Here is a 21,453-nt window from a genome sequence, read left to right on the forward strand (position 1 = left end):
GAAAAGGAATACAGAAAAATAGATGCCATAACCATGGAAATAAAAAGGACATGAACAAAATAGATGACTAACATTTATTTATATTGTGCACTTGATAGATACAGTTAGCTTCAAGGTGCTGAACAGTCAATAGTGTAACTAAGTGCTAGAAGACCTTTAGGGCTAGATCATGAAAGGACTTAAGCAACTATGTATAAGAACCTGGCTTGGGTAAAACCCCTAAATTCGAAACCCCTTCAAAAGAAAGTTTAAAAAGGTAAGAGGGTTCTAGGAATATAGGATCTGATTGTAGATCAGGACGCCAGCATCCATACAGCCTGCCTGCTTCCTTCCTTATCCAAACATGAGAAAGGGCTTGCTCAGGACTATTGCTCATTCTATTCCTATGCTACTCTAGAGAAACTACGGGGCATATTAGCAAGAATCTCGTTAAAATTATCGCCGTTTTAGCGGCAGGATACTGCAGCTAAAACGGCGATAATGGGCTTGCTAATATGCGTTATAAAATTCCAATAGAAGCCCAGGTCAGATGTGCAGGACATCTAACCTGGGCTTCTATTGGAATTCTATAACGCATATTAGCAAGCCCATTATCGCCATTTTAGCGGCAGTTTCCTGCTGCTAAAAAGGCGATACTTTTAACGAGGTTCTTGCTAATATGCCCGTACATTCATAGAAAAAACGTCTTCCTTGACATGGTGCACGGCTATCTCCATCCAACAGAACAGCGCTTGTGGAGAGCCTCAAATTGTAATTTGTTGGATTGTATTTCCAATTATGAGGCATAGCAAACCTCCCATATGGCACTGAAGGGTAGAAAGTATGTGCCAGTCATGGGACCTAAATGCGAACATGAGTAAGAGATGGGACCCTGAAGCATTATATACTGGTTCATAGCTAGACCGTGTGTATAAGTGTACAGCCTATGTGTGAACTGTTTGACTTTTGTACATGTATGACAGCAGCTGCTCAAATTGTGTCACAATAAGCTTGTTGCTGCACACAGGCATAGATGTAGACGTGGTCGGGCACACAGGTACTTATTATCTTTGGAGTGGTCTGTATCATACAGATATACCACTTATAATATGGAGCATAGGAACACTCCAGGTGATGACGAGAACTGCTTATTTGAGATGTGATGTTCAGGAGCACCGGTTGATCAACCCAAAGAAATAGACATTATGCAAACCGCCTGTTGTATAACCTGTGAAGGGTCCACTGAGGAGCAGCAGAGAAGCAATAATTATATGACAGGTCATACTATATCCCTGGAGAAGTGGCAGTGGAAAAAAAACATTAAATATCCAGTCATAGCCTATGCCTGATGAGTCCATATAGGAGCCGCAAAAGAGCCATATATAGGATTGGGTATTATAAAACATTGCATCCTTAAATAACCTGATAATCAGTGGCACCAGTTAAAACCTGTGAATTTTTTTTAGGTATTTCTCTTTTTGGCTCATCCATGAAGCACTTATGTGCAGTAGAGTGGCAATGCCACGCCTGGAATGTATTTTCCCAGTCCAAATTGAATAGTTCTGTTGCATTATTCAAGGTCATAATTAATAGGCAGCCAAACCCTAGATTTGAAGCATATGATAATTGCGCAATGATGGCAGTGTGTAGTACTGAATTAATGAAATGTTTATCCTAATGAGAACATCTTGAGTCCACAGCAGAAGATTAAACTCGCTTTAATATTTCACACCATCGACACCGGGCAGCAATTTCAATTAATTGAAAAGCAGGACTAGGCAAGAACCTGTTTTATTGTTCCAGGAGATCCTCAGGCGTGATACAGGCCAAGTCAGGCCATTTCTGCAGCAACATCTATCAAAAGTAAATCCAGGCGGGAGTCCCTCAAAGTGAATAGGAAGGACACAAAAGGACCCTTTGATTGTATTAACAAAAACAGGACAATTCTGGAAAAAAGATCAAGTCTGTGTTGTATGCTTATGCTCAGACTTGCATAGATTTATTATTTATGTTCAAGATCTGAAATCTATGAAAATTACAAATGGCTTGCATGCCTTCACCCCCGATATCTGTATTCCAGCAAACTGTCCACAGGCAGCCAATCAAAGGGCTTAACGTAAGCAAAAATGTGATCGTGCCCATATTTTTACCATGGGAAGAAATCCATTATTCACACAACAGCAGACAATATGGGGTGTTTGGGAGCCACAGCCATGCCAATTGCAAACAAACCCCAACTTTTTTCTAAATTAATTGTCTGCCTTCGTTTTGGGTGCAGAGTGTTTTGACAACGTCTGAGATTACCTGCAAAGATCCAGGTTTTTGAGTCTTTCAAGCATTTCCTATGGTCACACCCTACCCTTCTACTAGGGAATGCAGCTAGGTAGATGATTTTATGTACTCGTGTTCCCTTTGCAACTATATATTCATTTATTTTAAAAGCATTTTTACCCAGTGCGCTGACCGAAAAAGTAATACAACTGTACAAGATTCGAGTGAATAAAAAAGGAAACCACAAGAAGATCACTAGGGGATAAAACAAGTAAAAAAAGAACATGTTAATATGAGGTGATGACCTTTAAAAGAATTTGTAACTACGGGGCTGGAATAACAGCAGATGGCTCATTCCACAGGTAGAGCTAAAAGGGAAAAGACCTGAAACTGGAGAGCGCAGTGAGGATGGGGACCGTGTCAAACTAAGTATCGGCTATGAGTTAATAAAGAATGAAGACATCAACAAGTTACGAAGTGGTCGGGCACTTTCAGTCCCTGTTAATGAGTGGCCGAGGAGGTGCAGTAAATACCCCCACATCTTTGTTAAATTGAGGAGGTATGTGCATAATTTACCATATGCTTTCACCCTGTACATTTCAGCAGGTTTGACCTTCCAAAACTCACCAGACTAGAATTGTGTTCATGCTGTGTTTACCATTATAGGTCCACAGGGCCTCAGGAAATTTGAAAATGGCACATAAGAAGTTACATTGAAAAAAAATCAGGACAACAAACCAAAGTGAATGAGGTAAGTACAGGGACATGTGCACAGAATTATTGAGTCCAAATGGACTGCAAACAGAAGAACAGAGAATAAAGTGAAACAGAAGAACAATGCATTGAGGAAGGCCAACACACAAAGAGCAGCAATAAAGGACAAGTGATTGAATAAGGAGTTTAGCAGCAGAATAGAAATATAAGACCGCAAGTTCTAGACATTGGATAGTTCAACGTAGCATGCCTGACTAATCAAGGACATTTGATTTTGAAAAGTTAAGGCAGCAGAAACAAGATTTTGAAACTAGGAAAAAAGAATAGAGGGCCATGAACTCTTGTTTGGTATCTTGAAAAGGAATTTATTTCTGAAGATTTTGAATCATTACTAGGCCAATGTGTTTTGTGGCGATCACTTCATCAGGGACATTAGAATAACGTTTAGATTCAGCCTACCAATAGGTAGTTTAAATTCGCCTGACATGCACTCAACACTCCTCACCCACACCATTACCTTCACATGGGCCTGCATCATTTCAAACACCTTAAGAGCTCCTCTCCATTGAAGAGAGTTGTAGCCCACCACAGGTACAATTGATTCTGGTGAGAGGAGGGACCCAATATTGAAGCATGCCACCTAAGGGTGGGTGAGGGTTCTCCTAAATAACAAGCATTGGAAATGCAATAGGGCTCGCATTAGGAAAGTTTGAGCTATTGGTGTTATAAATGAATTATTTTTATTTATGTGTTTTTATTAAAATAGCTAAATTAATAGCTTTATCATTTACAATGCCAATAGTTATAACTTTCGCAAATGTGACACCTATAGCATTTGCAATGCAACATGTTTTGTATTTACGTGACTTAGATGTATTGATATTACAAATAACAATGGCTTTTAATTTTTTTAAATAATTAATACTTAATTATTTATTTAATTTGTAATGGCAATAGCTTAAACTTTTGTAAATAACATTTGTGAAGATTATGTTCAGTGTTTTTTACTGTGACGAAAATCCAAGAACAGAAGTGAAATATTAACATCTTTTTGTGATTTGTAATAAAGCGTGAAAGCTTGAAAAATTGAAAGAACATATTTGAACCAGTGATGCTGTGGTTGCGCTGAGTGGTGTGTGCATCAGATTAATAGCTTTATCATTTACAATGCCAATAGTTATAACTTTCGCAAATGTGACACCTATAGCATTTGCAATGCAACATGTTTTGTATTTACGTGACTTAGATGTATTGATATTACAAATAACAATGGCTTTTAATTTTTTTAAATAATTAATACTTAATTATTTATTTAATTTGTAATGGCAATAGCTTAAACTTTTGTAAATAACATTTGTGAAGATTATGTTCAGTGTTTTTTATTGTGACGAAAATCCAAGAACAGAAGTGAAATATTAACATCTTTTTGTGATTTGTAATAAATCGTGAAAGCTTGAAAAATTGAAAGAACATATTTGAACCAGTGATGCTGTGGTTGCGCTGAGTGGTGTGTGCATCGGTGTAGCTGTTTGGTGGGTGCATTGGTGGAGCTTAGTTGGAGCATCGGTGGAGCTGTATGGTGGGTGCCACGGCGGAGCTGTGTGGTGGGTGCCACGGCGGAGCTGTGTGGTGGGTGCCACGGCTGAGCTGTGTGGTGGGTGCATTGGTGGAGCTGTGTGGTGGGTGCATTGGTGGAGCTTAGTTGGAGCATCGGCAGAGCTGTGTGGTGGGTGCCTCGGCGGAGCTGTGTGGTGGGTGCCTCGGCGGAGCTGTGTGGTGGGTGCATCGGCGGAGCTGTGTGGTGGGTGCATCGGTGGAGCTGTGTCGGTGGAGCTGTGTGGTGGCTGCATCGCAGGAGCTGTGTGATGGGTGCATCGCTGGAGCTGTGTAGGTGGAGCTGTGTGGTGGGTGTATCGGTGGAGCTGTGTCGGTGGAACTGTGTGGTGGGTGCATCAGTGGAGCTGTGTGGTGGGTGCATCAGTGGAGCTGTGTAGGTGGAGCTGTGTGGTGGGTGCATCGGTGGAGCTGAGTCGGTGGAGCTGTGTGGTGGGTGCATCGGTGGAGTTGGGTGGAGGGTGCATCGGTGGAGCTGTGTAGGTGGAGCTGTGTGGTGGGTGCATCGCTGGAGCTGTGTAGGTGGAGCTGTGTGGTGGGTGCACCGGTGGAGCTGTGTGGTGGGTGCATCGGTGGAGCTGTGTAGTTGGAGCAGTATGGTGGGTGCATCGGTGGAGCTGTGTGGTGGGTGCATCGGTGGAGCTGTGTAGGTGGAGCTTTGTGGAGGGTGCATCGGTGGAGCTGTGTGGTGGGTGCATCAGTGGAGCTGTGTGGTGGGTGCATCGGTGGAGCTGTGTGGTGGGTGCATCGGTGGAGCTGTGTGGTGGGTGCATCCGTGGAGCTGTGTGGTGGGTGCATCGGTGGAGCTGTGTGGTGGGTGCATCGGTGGAGCTGTGTGGTGGGGCATCTGTGGAGCTGTGTGGTTGGGGCATGTGTGGTGGGGGCATGTGTGGTGGGTGCATCGGTGGAGGTGTGTGGTGGGTGCATCGGTGGAGGTGTGTTGTGGGTGCATCGGTGGAGGTGTGTGGTGGGTGCATCGGTGGAGGTGTGTGGTGGGTGCATTGGTGGAGCTGTGTGGTGGGTGCATCGGTGGAGCTGTGTGGTGGGTGCATCTGTGGAGCTGTGTGGTGGGTGCATCGGTGGAGCTGTGTGGTGGGTGCAGCTGTGGAGCTGTGTGGTGGGTGCATCTGTGGAGCTGTGTTGTGGGTGCCTCGGTAGAGCTGTGTGGTGGGTGCCTCGGTGGAGCTGTGTGGTGGGTGCCTCGGTGGAGCTGTGTGGTGGTTGCATCAGAGGAGCTGTGTGGTGGTTGCATCGGTGGAGCTGTGTGGTGGTTGCATCGGTGGAGCTGTGTGGTGGTTGCATCGGTGGAGCTGTGTGGTGGTTGCATCAGTGGAGCTGTGTAGGTAGATCTGTGTGGTGGGTGCATCGGTGGAGCTGTGTCGGTGGAGCTGTGTGGTGGGTGCATCGGTGGAGTTGGGTGGTGGGTGCATCGGTGGAGCTGTGTAGGTGGAGCTGTGTGGTGGGTGCATTGGTGGAGCTGTGTCGGTGGAGCTGTCTGGTGGGTGCATCAGTGGAGCTGTGTGGTGGGTGCCTCGGTGGAGCTGGGTAGGTGATGCTGTGTGGTGGGTGCATCGGTGGAGCTGTGTCGGTGGAGCTGTGTGGTGGGTGCATCGGTGGAGTTGAGTGGTGGGTGCATCGGTGGAGCTGTGTCGGAGGAGCTGTGTGGTGGCTGCATCGGTGGAGCTGTGTGGTGGCTGCATCCGTGGAGCTGTGTGGTGGCTACATCGGTGGAGCTGTGTGGTGGCTGAATCGGTGGAGCTGTGTGGTGGGTGCATGTGGAGCTGTGTGGTGGGTGCATCGGTGGAGCTGTGTCGGTGGAGCTGTGTGGTGGCTGCATCGCTGGAGCTGTGTGATGGGTGCATCGCTGCAGCTGTGTAGGTGGAGCTGTGTGGTGGGTGCATCGGTGGAGCTGTGTGGTGGGTGCATCGGTGGAGCTGTGTGGTGGGTGCATCGGTGGAGCTGTGTTGGTGGAGCTGTGTGGTGGGTGCATCGGTGGAGCTGTGTGGTGGGTGCATCGGTGGAGCTGTGTGGTGGGTGCATCGGTGGAGCTGTGTCGGTGGAGCTGTGTGGTGGGTGCATCGGTGGAGCTGTGTGGTGGATGCATCGGTGGAGCTGTGTGGTGGGTGCATCGGTGGAGCTGTGTGGTGGGTGCATCGGTGGAGCTGTGTGGTGGGTGCATCGGTGGAGCTGTGTGGTGGGTGCATTGGTGGAGCTCTGTCGGTGGAGCTGTGTAGTGTCTGCATCGCTGGAGCTGTGTGATGGGTGCATCGCTGCAGCTGTGTAGGTGGAGCTGTGTGGTGGGTGCATCGGTGGAGCTGTGTGGTGGGTGCATCGGTGGAGCTGTGTGGTGGGTGCATCGGTGGAGCTGTATCGGTGGAGCTGTGTGGTGGGTGCGTCGGTGGAGCTGTGTCGGTGGAGCTGTGTGGTGGGTGCATCGGTGGAGTTGGGTGGTGGGTGCATCGGTGGAGCTGTGTCGGTGGAGCTGTGTGGTGGGTGCATCAGTGGAGCTGTGTGGTGGGTGCATCAGTGGAGCTGTGTGGTGGGTGCATCGGTGGAGCTGTGTAGGTGGAGCTGTGTGGTGGGTGCGTCGGTGGAGCTGTGTCGGTGGAGCTGTGTGGTGGGTGCATCAGTGGAGTTGGGTGGTGGGTGCATCGGTGGAGCTGTGTGGTGGATGCATCGGTGGATCTGTGTGGTGGATGCATCGGTGGAGCTGTGTGGTGGGTGCATCGGTGGAGCTGTGTGGTGGGTGCATCGGTGGAGCTGTGTGGTGGGTGCATCGGTGGAGTTGAGTGGTGGGTGCATCGGTGGAGCTGTGTGGTGGATGCATCGGTGGAGCTGTGTGGTGGATGCATTGGTGGAGCTGTGTGGTGGGTGCATCGGTGGAGCTGTGTGGTGGGTGCATTGGTGGAGCTGTGTGGTGGGTGCATCGGTGAAGCTTAGTGGATGCATTGGTGGAGCTGTGTGGTGGGTGCATTGGTGGAGCTTAGTTGGAGCATCGATGGAGCTGGGTGGTGGGTGCCTCGGTAGAGCTGTGTGGTGGGTGCCTCGGTGGAGCTGTGTGGTGGGTGCCTCGGTGGAGCTGTGTGGTGGTTGCATCAGTGGAGCTGTGTGGTGGTTGCATCGGTGGAGCTGTGTGGTGGTTGCATCGGTGGAGCTGTGTGGTGGTTGCATCGGTGGAGCTGTGTGGTGGTTGCATCAGTGGAGCTGTGTAGGTAGATCTGTGTGGTGGGTGCATCGGTGGAGCTGTGTCGGTGGAGCTGTGTGGTGGGTGCATAGGTGGAGTTGGGTGGTGGGTGCATCGGTGGAGCTGTGTAGGTGGAGCTGTGTGGTGGGTGCATCGGTGGAGCTGTGTCGGTGGAGCTGTGTGGTGGGTGCATCAGTGGAGCTGTGTGGTGGGTGCCTCGGTGGAGCTGTGTAGGTGATGCTGTGTGGTGGGTGCATCAGTGGAGCTGTGTGGTGGGTGCATCGGTGGATTTGGGTGGTGGGTGCATCGGTGGAGCTGTGTCGGAGGAGCTGTGTGGTGGCTGCATTGGTGGAGCTGTGTGGTGGCTGCATCGGTGGAGCTGTGTGGTGGCTGCATCGGTGGAGCTGTGTGGTGGCTGAATCGGTGGAGCTGTGTGGTGGGTGCATCGGTGGAGCTGTGTGGTGGGTGCATCGGTGGAGCTGTGTCGGTGGAGCTGTGTGGTGGCTGCATCGCTGGAGCTGTGTGATGGGTGCATCGCTGCAGCTGTGTAGGTGGAGCTGTGTGGTGGGTGCATCGGTGGAGCTGTGTGGTGGGTGCATCGGTGGAGTTGTGTGGTGGGTGCATCGGTGGAGCTGTGTGGTGGGTGCATCTGTGGAGCTGTGTGGTGGGTGCATCGGTGGAGCTGTGTGGTGGGTGCAGCTGTGGAGCTGTGTGGTGGGTGCATCTGTGGAGCTGTGTTGTGAGTGCCTCGGTAGAGCTGTGTGGTGGGTGCCTCGGTGGAGCTGTGTGGTGGGTGCCTCGGTGGAGCTGTGTGGTGGTTGCATCAGTGGAGCTGTGTGGTGGTTGCATCGGTGGAGCTGTGTGGTGGTTGCATCGGTGGAGCTGTGCGGTGGTTGCATCGGTGGAGCTGTGTGGTGGTTGCATCAGTGGAGCTGTGTAGGTAGATCTGTGTGGTGGGTGCATCGGTGGAGCTGTGTCGGTGGAGCTGCGTGGTGGGTGCATCGTGGAGTTGGGTGGTGGGTGCATCGGTGGAGCTGTGTCGGTGGAGCTGTGTGGTGGGTGCATCAGTGGAGCTGTGTGGTGGGTGCCTCGGTGGAGCTGTGTAGGTGATGCTGTGTGGTGGGTGCATCGGTGGAGCTGTGTCGGTGGAGCTGTGTGGTGGGTGCATCGGTGGAGTTGGGTGGTGGGTGCATCGGTGGAGCTGTGTCGGAGGAGCTGTGTGGTGGCTGCATCGGTGGAGCTGTGTGGTGGCTGCATCGGTGGAGCTGTGTGGTGGCTGCATCGGTGGAGCTGTGTGGTGGCTGAATCGGTGGAGCTGTGTGGTGGGTGCATCGGTGGAGCTGTGTGGTGGTTGCATCGGTGGAGCTGTGTGGTGGTTGCATCGGTGGAGCTGTGTGGTGGTTGCATCAGTGGAGCTGTGTAGGTAGATCTGTGTGGTGGGTGCATCGGTGGAGCTGTGTCGGTGGAGCTGTGTGGTGGGTGCATAGGTGGAGTTGGGTGGTGGGTGCATCGGTGGAGCTGTGTAGGTGGAGCTGTGTGGTGGGTGCATCGGTGGAGCTGTGTCGGTGGAGCTGTGTGGTGGGTGCATCAGTGGAGCTGTGTGGTGGGTGCCTCGGTGGAGCTGTGTAGGTGATGCTGTGTGGTGGGTGCATCAGTGGAGCTGTGTGGTGGGTGCATCGGTGGATTTGGGTGGTGGGTGCATCGGTGGAGCTGTGTCGGAGGAGCTGTGTGGTGGCTGCATTGGTGGAGCTGTGTGGTGGCTGCATCGGTGGAGCTGTGTGGTGGCTGCATCGGTGGAGCTGTGTGGTGGCTGAATCGGTGGAGCTGTGTGGTGGGTGCATCGGTGGAGCTGTGTGGGGGGTGCATCGGTGGAGCTGTGTCGGTGGAGCTGTGTGGTGGCTGCATCGCTGGAGCTGTGTGATGGGTGCATCGCTGCAGCTGTGTAGGTGGAGCTGTGTGGTGGGTGCATCGGTGGAGCTGTGTGGTGGGTGCATCGGTGGAGCTGTGTGGTGGGTGCATCGGTGGAGCTGTGTGGTGGGTGCATCTGTGGAGCTGTGTGGTGGGTGCATCGGTGGAGCTGTGTGGTGGGTGCAGCTGTGGAGCTGTGTGGTGGGTGCATCTGTGGAGCTGTGTTGTGAGTGCCTCGGTAGAGCTGTGTGGTGGGTGCCTCGGTGGAGCTGTGTGGTGGGTGCCTCGGTGGAGCTGTGTGGTGGTTGCATCAGTGGAGCTGTGTGGTGGTTGCATCGGTGGAGCTGTGTGGTGGTTGCATCGGTGGAGCTGTGCGGTGGTTGCATCGGTGGAGCTGTGTGGTGGTTGCATCAGTGGAGCTGTGTAGGTAGATCTGTGTGGTGGGTGCATCGGTGGAGCTGTGTCGGTGGAGCTGCGTGGTGGGTGCATCGTGGAGTTGGGTGGTGGGTGCATCGGTGGAGCTGTGTCGGTGGAGCTGTGTGGTGGGTGCATCAGTGGAGCTGTGTGGTGGGTGCCTCGGTGGAGCTGTGTAGGTGATGCTGTGTGGTGGGTGCATCGGTGGAGCTGTGTCTGTGGAGCTGTGTGGTGGGTGCATCGGTGGAGTTGGGTGGTGGGTGCATCGGTGGAGCTGTGTCGGAGGAGCTGTGTGGTGGCTGCATCGGTGGAGCTGTGTGGTGGCTGCATCGGTGGAGCTGTGTGGTGGCTGCATCGGTGGAGCTGTGTGGTGGCCGAATCGGTGGAGCTGTGTGGTGGGTGCATCGGTGGAGCTGTGTGGTGGGTGCATCGGTGGAGCTGTGTCGGTGGAGCTGTGTGGTGGCTGCATCGCTGGAGCTGTGTGATGGGTGCATCGCTGCAGCTGTGTAGGTGGAGCTGTGTGGTGGGTGCATCAGTGGAGCTGTGTGGTGGGTGCATCAGTGGAGCTGTGTGGTGGGTGCATCGCTGGAGCTGTGTTGGTGGAGCTGTGTGGTGGGTGCATCGGTGGAGCTGTGTCGGTGGAGCTGTGTGGTGGGTGCATCAGTGGAGCTGTGTGGTGGGTGCATCGGTGGAGCTGTGTGGTGGGTGCATCGGTGGAGATGTGTGGTGGGTGCATCGGTGGAGCTGTGTCGGTGGAGCTGTGTGGTGGGTGCATCGGTGGAGCTGTGTGGTGGATGCATCGGTGGAGCTGTGTGGTGGGTGCATCGGTGGAGCTGTGTGGTGGGTGCATCGGTGGAGCTGTGTGGTGGGTGCATCGGTGGAGCTGTGTGGTGGGTGCATCGGTGGAGCTCTGTCGGTGGAGCTGTGTGGTGTCTGCATCGCTGGAGCTGTGTGATGGGCGCATCGCTGCAGCTGTGTAGGTGGAGCTGTGTGGTGGGTGCATCGGTGGAGCTGTGTGGTGGGTGCATCGGTGGAGCTGTGTGGTGGGTGCATCGGTGGAGCTGTGTCGGTGGAGCTGTGTGGTGGGTGCGTCGGTGGAGCTGTGTCGGTGGAGCTGTGTGGTGGGTGCATTGGTGGAGTTGGGTGGTGGGTGCATCGGTGGAGCTGTGTCGGTGGAGCTGTGTGGTGGGTGCATCAGTGGAGCTGTGTGGTGGGTGCAGCAGTGGAGCTGTGTGGTGGGTGCATCATTGGAGCTGTGTAGGTGGAGCTGTGTGGTGGGTGCGTCGGTGGAGCTGTGTCGGTGGAGCTGTGTGGTGGGTGCATCAGTGGAGTTGGGTGGTGGGTGCATCGGTGTAGCTGTGTGGTGGATGCATTGGTGGATCTGTGTGGTGGATGCATCGGTGGAGCTGTGTGGTGGGTGCATCGGTGGAGCTGTGTGGTGGGTGCATCGGTGGAGCTGTGTGGTGGGTGCATCGGTGGAGTTGGGTGGTGGGTGCATCGGTGGAGCTGTGTGGTGGATGCATCGGTGGAGCTGTGTGGTGGATGCATTGGTGGAGCTGTGTGGTGGGTGCATCGGTGGAGCTGTGTGGTGGGTGCATCGGTGGAGCTGTGTGGTGGGTGCATCGGTGAAGCTTAGTGGATGCATTGGTGGAGCTGTGTGGTGGGTGCATTGGTGGAGCTTAGTTGGAGCATCGATGGAGCTGGGTGGTGGGTGCCTCGGTAGAGCTGTGTGGTGGGTGCCTCGGTGGAGCTGTGTGGTGGGTGCCTCGGTAGAGCTGTGTGGTGGTTGCATCAGTGGAGCTGTGTGGTGGTTGCATCGGTGGAGCTGTGTGGTGGTTGCATCGGTGGAGCTGTGTGGTGGTTGCATCGCTGGAGCTGTGTGATGGGTGCATCGCTGCAGCTGTGTAGGTGGAGCTGTGTGGTGGGTGCATCGCTGGAGCTGTGTTGGTGGAGCTGTGTGGTGGGTGCATCGGTGGAGCTGTGTCGGTGGAGCTGTGTGGTGGGTGCATCAGTGGAGCTGTGTGGTGGGTGCATCGGTGGAGCTGTGTGGTGGGTGCATCGGTGGAGATGTGTGGTGGGTGCATCGGTGGAGCTGTGTCGGTGGAGCTGTGTGGTGGGTGCATCGGTGGAGCTGTGTGGTGGATGCATCGGTGGAGCTGTGTGGTGGGTGCATCGGTGGAGCTGTGTGGTGGGTGCATCGGTGGAGCTGTGTGGTGGGTGCATCGGTGGAGCTGTGTGGTGGGTGCATCGGTGGAGCTCTGTCGGTGGAGCTGTGTGGTGTCTGCATCGCTGGAGCTGTGTGATGGGCGCATCGCTGCAGCTGTGTAGGTGGAGCTGTGTGGTGGGTGCATCGGTGGAGCTGTGTGGTGGGTGCATCGGTGGAGCTGTGTGGTGGGTGCATCGGTGGAGCTGTGTCGGTGGAGCTGTGTGGTGGGTGCGTCGGTGGAGCTGTGTCGGTGGAGCTGTGTGGTGGGTGCATTGGTGGAGTTGGGTGGTGGGTGCATCGGTGGAGCTGTGTCGGTGGAGCTGTGTGGTGGGTGCATCAGTGGAGCTGTGTGGTGGGTGCAGCAGTGGAGCTGTGTGGTGGGTGCATCATTGGAGCTGTGTAGGTGGAGCTGTGTGGTGGGTGCGTCGGTGGAGCTGTGTCGGTGGAGCTGTGTGGTGGGTGCATCAGTGGAGTTGGGTGGTGGGTGCATCGGTGTAGCTGTGTGGTGGATGCATTGGTGGATCTGTGTGGTGGATGCATCGGTGGAGCTGTGTGGTGGGTGCATCGGTGGAGCTGTGTGGTGGGTGCATCGGTGGAGCTGTGTGGTGGGTGCATCGGTGGAGTTGGGTGGTGGGTGCATCGGTGGAGCTGTGTGGTGGATGCATCGGTGGAGCTGTGTGGTGGATGCATTGGTGGAGCTGTGTGGTGGGTGCATCGGTGGAGCTGTGTGGTGGGTGCATCGGTGGAGCTGTGTGGTGGGTGCATCGGTGAAGCTTAGTGGATGCATTGGTGGAGCTGTGTGGTGGGTGCATTGGTGGAGCTTAGTTGGAGCATCGATGGAGCTGGGTGGTGGGTGCCTCGGTAGAGCTGTGTGGTGGGTGCCTCGGTGGAGCTGTGTGGTGGGTGCCTCGGTAGAGCTGTGTGGTGGTTGCATCAGTGGAGCTGTGTGGTGGTTGCATCGGTGGAGCTGTGTGGTGGTTGCATCGGTGGAGCTGTGTGGTGGTTGCATCGGTGGAGCTGTGTGGTGGTTGCATCAGTGGAGCTGTGTAGGTAGATCTGTGTGGTGGGTGCATCGGTGAAGCTGTGTCGGTGGAGCTGTGTGGTGGGTGCATAGGTGGAGTTGGGTGGTGGGTGCATCGGTGGAGCTGTGTAGGTGGAGCTGTGTGGTGGGTGCATCGGTGGAGCTGTGTCGGTGGAGCTGTGTGGTGGGTGCATCAGTGGAGCTGTGTGGTGGGTGCCTCGGTGGAGCTGTGCAGGTGATGCTGTGTGGTGGGTGCATCGGTGGAGCTGTGTCGGTGGAGCTGTGTGGTGGGTGCATCGGTGGAGTTGGGTGGTGGGTGCATCGGTGGAGCTGTGTCGGAGGAGCTGTGTGGTGGCTGCATCGGTGGAGCTGTGTGGTGGGTGCATCGGTGGAGCTGTGTGGTGGCTGCATCGGTGGAGCTGTGTGGTGGCTGAATCGGTGGAGCTGTGTGGTGGGTGCATCGGTGGAGCTGTGTGGTGGGTGCATCGGTGGAGCTGTGTCGGTGGAGCTGTGTGGTGGCTGCATCGCTGGAGCTGTGTGATGGGTGCATCGCTGCAGCTGTGTAGGTGGAGCTGTGTGGTGGGTGCATCGGTGGAGCTGTGTGGTGGGTGCATCGGTGGAGCTGTGTGGTGGGTGCATCGGTGGAGCTGTGTCAGTGGAGCTGTGTGGTGGGTGCATCGGTGGAGCTGTGTCGGTGGAGCTGTGTGGTGGGTGCCTCAGTGGAGCTGTGTGGTGGTTGCATCGGTGGAGCTGTGTGTTGGGTGCATCGGTGGAGCTGTGTGGTGGGTGCATCGGTGGAGCTGTGTCGGTGGAGCTGTGTGGTTGGTGCATCGGTGGAGCTGTGTGGTGGATGCATCAGTGGAGCTGTGTGGTGGGTGCATCGGTGGAGCTGTGTGGTGGGTGCATCGGTGGAGCTCTGTCGGTGGAGCTGTGTGGTGTCTGCATTGCTGGAGCTGTGTGATGGGTGCATCGCTGCAGCTGTGTAGGTGGAGCTGTGTGGTGGGTGCATCGGTGGAGCTGTGTGGTGGGGTCATCGGTGGAGCTGTGTGGTGGGTGCATAGGTGGAGCTGTGTCGATGGAGCTGTGTGGTGGGTGCGTCGGTGGAGCTGTGTGGTGGGTGCGTCAGTGGAGCTGTGTCGGTGGAGCTGTGTGGTGGGTGCATCGGTGGAGTTGGGTGGTGGGTGCATCGGTGGAGCTGTGTCGGTGGAGCTGTGTGGTGGGTGCATCAGTGGAGCTGTGTGGTGGGTGCATCAGTGGAGCTGTGTGGTGGGTGCATCGGTGGAGCTGTGTAGGTGGAGCTGTGTGGTGGGTGCGTCGGTGGAGCTGTGTCGGTGGAGCTGTGTGGTGGGTGCATCGGTGGAGTTGGGTTGTGGGTGCATCGGTGGAGCTGTGTGGTGGATGCATCGGTGGATCTGTGTGGTGGATGCATCGGTGGAGCTGTGTGGTGGGTGCATCGGTGGAGCTGTGTGGTGGGTGCATCGGTGGAGCTGTGTGGTGGGTGCATCGGTGGAGTTGGGTGGTGGGTGCATCGGTGGAGCTGTATGGTGGATGCATCGGTGGAGCTGTGTGGTGGATGCATTGGTGGAGCTGTGTGGTGGGTGCATCGGTGGAGCTGTGTGGTGGGTTCATCGGTGGAGCTGTGTGGTGGGTGCATCGGTGAAGCTTAGTGGATGCATTGGTGGAGCTGTGTGGTGGGTGCATTGGTGGAGCTTAGTTGGAGCATCGATGGAGCTGGGTGGTGGGTGCATCTGTGGAGCTGGGTGGTGGGTGCATCTGTGGAGCTGGGTGGTGGGTGCACCTATGGAGGTGGGTGCATCGGTGGAGCTGTGTGGTGGGTGCATCGGTGGAGCTGTGCGGTGGGTGCATCGGCGGAGCTGTGTGGTGGGTGCATCGGCGGAGCTGTGTGGTGGGTGCATCGGCGGAGCTGTGTGGTGGGTGCCTCGGCGAAGCTGTGTGGTGGATGCCTCGGCGGAGCTGTGTGGTGGGTGCCTCGGCGGAGCTGTGTGGTGGTTGCCTCGGCGGAGCTGTGTGGTGGGTACATCGGTGGAGCTGTATGGTGGGTGCAACGGTGGAGCTGTATGGTGGGTGCAACGGTGGAGCTGTATGGTGGGTGCATCGGTGGAGCTGTGTCGGGGGAGCTGTGTGGTGGCTGCATCGCTGGAGCTGTGTGATGGGTGCATCGCTGCAGCTGTGTAGGTGGAGCTGTGTGGTGGGTGCATCGGTGGAGCTGTGTGGTGGGTGCATCGGTGGAGCTGTGTGGTGGGTGCATCGGTGGAGCTGTGTCGGTGGAGCTCTGTGGTGGGCGTATCGGTGGAGCTGTGTCGGTGGAGCTGTGTGGTGGGTGTGAGGAAATATAAATTTTATGGTCAAGAAATGTTCCCTAACGTGTACCCCACCGTCTCCATGTACAAGCTTAAAGTGCATGTAACTTCCCTCCTGTGCCAGCTATGAAGACGCAAATACATTTGCGTCCAACGTTAACATGTCCTCTTTCAGATCCACCCCGAGCGGGTTGAATATTCCGTTCCTAAGTATGCCATGCCAACGTCTTTTTGTGGTGTACTTCACACGTTTTCCAGCTCTGGCGAAGCAGGCCCCTGAATTCTGCCATCGAGCCTTTTCCTGCCTTCTGACACTGAATGCCTCAGCCTGGGCTGCCTCTGTACCCGTGACCTCTGCCTTACTCCCTGCGCGGCTAACGGCGCTTAGCTCAGCCTGCTGCCTGCCAAGACTGTATTCAACCTTCGAATTATCTGCTCCGCTCCTCAAACATACATTCCTGCCTACTAGTTCAAGTAAACATCCTTCCAGCTGCAGAGCAAAGGGCCCGGCCTCACTGTCTCCGTGCAAGTAATTCATAGCTTCTGTTACCATGGTAGGCCCATGCCCCCTCGCATCTCATGCAGACATGTAGACTCTTATACACGCACTCACAGTCAGTATAGAATAGCCTCAGCCCAAGAGACCTTTCCCTCTAGATAATATGGTTCCCAAACATCAGATATCAGATATGATTTAGGTACAAGTTGATCTGACATGCCAGACTTCTGTCTCTTTCCGCTAGTTTAAATGTCAAGTCCCCTGCACCCTCCAGCTCCACGTCAATCACACGTCATGCAGCTGCGCGCGCATCCAGACCTCAGATTTCTGCTGACATTGCAAGATTCTGCTATGTACCCACCCACTTGTGACACTTTCATGTGACGTTTCTAGCACACACCTCTATGTTCACGCCTAGTTCACGCCTTCTGATTACGTATTGCTAACACGTGTGTGCTCTTATCTTGTTTCTCTCAGCTGTTACGCCTACTGTATTGGTTTTCAGTATATGCCTTAAGTATAAAAGTTATGTCTTGTCAATAAAGTATGCTCTATCCCTTCCTGAACCCCAGTGGTGTCAGGAACATGATATCCGGTTCAAGAACCATTCCTTTTTAAGGAATAAAACCCCTAAGAACTCTAACACCACGGACTCTGCGTCTTTCTTTCCGATTGAGTTATTTTTGTTTAAGTACTCACCTGCATAGAAATTAGGACGGTAAATCAAATATTTACCACATTATTTTGGCGCCCGAATAGGGACCCCTTCCCCACCTTACGCGCCGGTTGGTGCGTTGCAACCTTTGCCCCCTGCCATAAGTCAAGACGGACAATTACGCGTACCCGCAGGATTTCCTGTATCTCCCTCAGGCCTACGGAGGTGACGGAGACTGCGATCAGCACCCAGACGAGGCGGTGAGGAGTGCGGAGGATCCCGACCAGAGCCTAGCCGAAAGAAGCAAGGTCCGTGGTGTCAAGAGGCCCACCAGTTCCGAAGTATCCACGTGTCGAGTCGAGTCCAGTCCGGTCCAGTCCAGTCGAGTTTTCCGAGGCCTTCTGTTCCGTGCTTCCCGGTGAGTACCATTGCTGGGGACGCATCTAGACGGGTGCATTATTATGTATCCGGTAAAGACGAGTTTGGGTACACAAACACGGTCTGCACTGTTTTAGACAGTGTATCTGTACTGTTTAGCAGTATATCAGTTATTCAAGTTCTTGCACTGTTCTCAACAGTGTATCTGTGCTGTTTAGCAGTACATCTAGTATCGTGGGTAGTCATATGTGTTCAAAATGTTTTCATGTAATTGATGTCGTGGTATGAGTGATTGTTTGATGTACATTATTGTGTTTTTGTGTAACTAGCTGTGTTCAGAGTAAGTAACAAGTATCGAGTATCCAGTACTAAGTAACAAGATGCCGTTTTTCAATAAATTAAGACAGATAGGAACTAGGAAAGGGATACTAGAGGAAGAAATTCCTATCCCCCCTAGGGACACTCCTGGAAATTTTATGTACCATAAGCATGGCTTAGATGCCATACTGTATCTAGATTTATGGGCCGATTATACCAAGCACCTAGACGAGAGACACAGATGGCCCGTTACAGGAACATGGGATGCCGAGTGCATCATGAAGGTAGAAGAACCGCTATGGAAAAAGAAAGCCAGACAATCTCAGAAAGACGCCATAGAATTTTGGCGTAAAGAATCACATAAACGTGCCGAAAAAGCACTCCGAAAAGAAGACAGACATAGAGAAGAGTCGGATAGAGTCCGAGAAAACGAATTAGTTAATGAAGGGATCCGAGTAAAAGCAGAACAAGTAGGACGCATGCGAAACAATCTTATAAATGGCATGTACTTAGTGGCCGAGGGTTTGCCTGAAGCCACTTCAGAAATACCGAAAGATCTGCCGCCACCATTGGTTCCGACTAAAGTAAGTCACAGGACCACCAAAGACATATTCCTTGCTTCCTATCTAGACGATGTAGCACCCGCTTACACCAACCCACGTGCCCGCGTCCCGCCTACTGACGGTGACGGAGGTGGCAATCCGCCTCAAGACAATATCCCGCCATTGCCGCAACAAGATTCACCCGTTCGACAGCCTGCTCCACCTGCTCCTCCACCTCCACCACTTCCCACATCTAAGATTAATATACCAAATCCGATTGCGCCTGATCCTAATAAGAGACAAATTCAGGTACCAATACCGATTCCACAGACAGTTTTCAAGCCTCCGCCTCAGGAGGTGCGACAGGAGGTCTCCAGACCCCGCCAGCAACACACAGATTAAACCTTAGGGACATGTTGAAGCAACGTACACCCCAATCACCCCGTCTCGACATGCTTAAAGAACCCCTTCCATTTTGCAGATATGATCCAGTACCCGGTAAAGACGATAGAATGTTGTTAGCATCACTACGCTTACGAAAAGTTGCAGATTACCTAGTGTTATTTCCAGGAATGACTGAACACCTAAATAGAATATATCATTTTGTCCAGACTGGGGAAGATCCTGAAAGTATTAAAGAGGCCCTGGCTCACCAGAAAGCTGACACTCAAGGTTGTATATTACGTTTCTTCATAAATTGCCTAATAAGAGAACGAGACAGGCCTGGAGTAGACCAGGAAGAGATGGAAGCACTGAACAAGTGGGGTCAAAATATAGCCGACGGAAACCATGATAAACTGAATTGTATAGCAAGTATGTACAAGAAAATTAGAAAAGCAGTAATAGAAATACACGAAAAAGAAAAAGAAAAAGAAAGTGACAGGAATGACTCCTCCGAGGAGGAAGGACCTGAAGAACCAGACACGACTAAAGAAATGATAGCGTATGTAGGTAAGGGAAATTACCTTAGGAAAGGCATTCGTCCAGAAAGCAAGAGAGTTTTCCTCTCCGGCATATCAAAACCAAGTTCTCCCGAATATCTGTTTCAAGTTACCGATAAAATTCTTCAAGAACAAATGGGGTACCACGTACTCAATTCTATGGATGAACAAGAACTAGCCCGGTCAGCAGTACTATGGGCTGACAACCCTAGCACATACAATGATGATACAGTAGCACAGACATTTCTGAACCTTTCCCCAGACGAGCAGAAATTAGCTGGTGTATACATGATTCAGCATCTCATCACGTTATACAGACAACAACATTCTGATCCAGGTCCCTTACCGGATACATTAGAAGCGCTACTTATGAATAGATGGAGAGGCCTAAGTACCAGATTAATTCAAATAATTCTAGAACAACGACGCAAATATAACGCTTTCTTAGGCCCACAATATGTTTCAGCTCCGCCCCCAGAAAGAAAAATGTGTCATTTTGACAGGCAGAATCCTTTACGAGAAGTACACCCAGTTATGAATGCCAATCATGCCTTGGAACGTGTGTTTGTGTACACACCTTTAACAAAGTTGGAATTGTTAGAAATGAAGAAACTAGTACCCTGTCATGATAAAGACCCTGCAGGTTTTCACCGAGAACTTAAAGACATGTTACTCATGGGAGATTACACGTATACGGATATCATGAAATTGTTAAAAGTACTGCTGCCCACCGCCATCTACGAGAAACTCAAGGAAAAAGAATGGGAGGTGGGAGATAAAAAGATTATATGGACTGAAATAGAAGACGAGGAAAAAGGTCGTACTCCAGGGCTAGGCCTTGGGGACAAAGCTAAAGCATTACCAGGTTTAATAGTACAGGTCTTGCCAAGATTATTGACAACTAAAAAGGAAGACTGGGACGCAATCTCAGCCTGTAAACAGAAACACGATGAAGATACTAGTGACTTCTATTCCAGATTCGAGAAATGTTTCATTATAAATAGTGGCCTGAAACCAGGTAGCGAGTCGTACCCACACCTTTTTGTAACAAAATTAGTCGAGAATTCCCTAACATCAGTTAAGAACCGTGTATATAAAGTTGAAAGTACATGGCAAGCAAATACGCCATCCCAGATGTTACAAATGTTACAATACCACCAGAACAGAATTAGAGAAGAACAGGATCACGAACAGAGACGTATGAAAGACACGAAAATGAAAATGTTAGTGGCCCAGTCGGTTCCAGCCGACGGTCAGAGGAAGGGTACGACCCAGACAGGTAATGCAGCAGCTCCCGTTAAAGGGACATGCAACTATTGCAAACAGCCAGGTCACTACGTACATGAATGTCCAGTCCTGAAACACAACATAGCAACAGGCAAAACTAAAGAAAGACCACATCCGCCTAGACATGACCAGGTCCAGCAACAGACTTCACAGAATGCACAACCTATGCATGCTCCACCACATATAGCACAGACCGCAGCGGTATCACAGCCACAGCCACAGCCCATTGCCGCGACGCAGCAAGTTTCACGACAGATGAACCAGTATGCCCAATCTGATTATCCCGATTATCAGCGATACACATGAAACAGCCTAGAGAGGGAGGTTGGCTTGCCTCTTATTGAGATTCCTGTAGATCAAGAGGGTCCTTATGTACACAGTCAAGTATTGGGAAAAGACAGAAAGTTTTTAATTGACACAGGGGCAAGCCGCACAACAATCAGCCATAATGAAGTCCCAGGGGCACCCCTCTCAGGCTCACAGAATGTTTCCCTTGGTTTTTCAGGACAGCCTATTGTAAATGAAGTATCGAAACCAGTCCCCCTAGCTGTAGGTCCATTATCACATGTTACAGACTTGTTACTGACTAAATCATGTCCAGAAAACTTGTTAGGTATCAAAACATTGAAGGCTCTAGGAGCTGTGATATGTTGTTCTCCGGAAGGAGTTAGACTTTTCCTGCGTGACTTTAAGGGTCACTATGTATTACGAGAGTTTGATGTCAGATTGAAAAATGTACCGAAACACCTGTGGGCACAAGGCCCGACCGATGTAGGTTGCATGCACATCACACCATACCGTGTTACACTCAAATCAGGAGTTGTTTTACCACGAATCAGACAATACAAGTTACCACCCGATGCTGTAGTGGCTTTACTGGAAATCATTGAAGAGCTCATTGCCCAAGGAGTGGTCGTAGAAACCGACTCCAATATCTGTAATTCCCCTGTCATTCCGATTCTTAAACGTACTGATCCCAATGCACCGCCAGTATATCGGCTGGTGATTGATTTACAAGAACTCAATAAATGTATTGTTCCACAGTACCCTGTGGTTCCCGACATCTCATCCTTATTGACTGCTATTGATTCAGAAGCGACGTTCTTTACTGTAATTGACCTCAAGAACGCCTTCTTCAGTGTGCCCATTGATCCAGAGAGCCAATATCTCTTCGGATTCAGTTTAAATGGACGAAGTTTCA

The sequence above is a fragment of the Lissotriton vulgaris genome, chromosome 4_1 (genome assembly GCF_964263255.1).
Source record: "Lissotriton vulgaris chromosome 4_1, aLisVul1.2, whole genome shotgun sequence".
Lineage (NCBI taxonomy): Eukaryota > Metazoa > Chordata > Amphibia > Caudata > Salamandridae > Lissotriton > Lissotriton vulgaris.